We start from the raw sequence: 1,443 nt of genomic DNA, 5'->3' as shown, positions 1-1,443 counted from the left end.
CCCACGGCGTGGGGAGCCAGCCCCGAGGTGGAGAGCCCCTGTAGTTGCTGCCTCCCCAGCTGGGCCCCCCCAGGCAGGGAGCCCAGTGCCTGTGCAGCCCCCACAGCCCAGCTCCCTTCTCCCACACATCGCAGTGGTGGTGGGTGTCTGGGGGCTCCTGTTCCACAAACAATCTCGGGGAGGCGGACAGCCCTGCAGCTCTGCAGGGAGCTTTTTGAGGGGGAGCAGAGGGAGCAGAGGACTCACTTGGAGCTGGGAGCGGGCAGTGAGGGCAGTGCACTGTGAGGAAGTAGGGTCAGAGAAGCAGGACCTGTCTGGTCACTCCTCTGTCCCCATGTAGCTGGTCCAGGCAGTTCAGCAACCCTCCCCAGTACTCCAACTCTTCTTCCAGCCCAGCTCCTGGGAATGCCAGAAGAGCCAGGAGCTGGGGTCTGCCACAGCGCCCAGCACCAGGCCCATCAGAGTCCTGGAGTCCCGGAGTGCAGCATGCTGGGCTCTGCTGGCCCCAGCTCCTGCTGCCCTTTGCCTGCCTGCTGGTTGGGAGCGGGACACGGCAGTGTGGGCAGCAGCAGGGAACTGACAGCCCTGGGAGAGACCTCAGGAAGATTGCTTAGAAACTGTAGGAGAATGGGGACTGCTTGTCACAGCCCAAATGACTGTCACAGTTTAATAATCAGTGGGCAGAGAGGGTGGCATCACAACCTGATGCTGTCTAATTTTGCAACCACTGCTGTAGCGGTGGGTGCAAAGCACCGAAATGGGGCACAAGAACTTGGGGCTGCACAGGAGGCGACCAGGAGAGAGGCTGAGCTGCGGGTCAGAGGGGGTGAGTGGGATGGGGCTGGTCAGTATCCATCGCATCATCCTTGGCTCCCCTCTTGGGGGCATGGGAAGCGGACAGTGATTGGACTGTGGGACTCAGAGGGATCATGGGATGCTGGCCCGTTCCCCACTGGGAGGCAGTGCCTGGACCACAGGGTGCTGGCCTGCAGGTGGTGGGGGATGAGGGATGCTGTGCCACCGCTACCCAGCACAGTGCCCTCGGCTCCCATTTACAGGCATGGAAGATGAGCAGCGCCCAGACCATTGGATGCTGCTCTGCTCCCTGCCTGCCTCTGCCACCTGGTGCCAGTCACAGGGAGAATTAATCACACTTCTGGATTGTCAAAGGAATTCTTGGAGCTGTGGGAAGGGCCCAAGGGGGATTGTGGGGTCAGGCCCTAGCCAGAGCTGGTTCATCTCTGTCCTCAGGTCACGGTTCCCTGCCAGCCTGGAGATCTCCAGCAGATCTCCCTCAGGTGCCTGGTCTCCCTGGAGAGACCTGCATCTGGCTGCTGGGGTCAGGGAAGGGTGGGATTTGGCATTGCATGGCTCAAAACTGGGGTGTAAAGCTTGAACAAATACTTGGACGCTCATAGGGCTGCTGGGACTTCAGTGCCTGGG

The sequence above is a fragment of the Geospiza fortis genome, unplaced genomic scaffold, assembly GCF_000277835.1.
Source record: "Geospiza fortis unplaced genomic scaffold, GeoFor_1.0 scaffold412, whole genome shotgun sequence".
In the NCBI taxonomy this organism is placed as follows: domain Eukaryota; kingdom Metazoa; phylum Chordata; class Aves; order Passeriformes; family Thraupidae; genus Geospiza; species Geospiza fortis.
Note: the sequence above shows the minus strand (reverse complement) of the source record.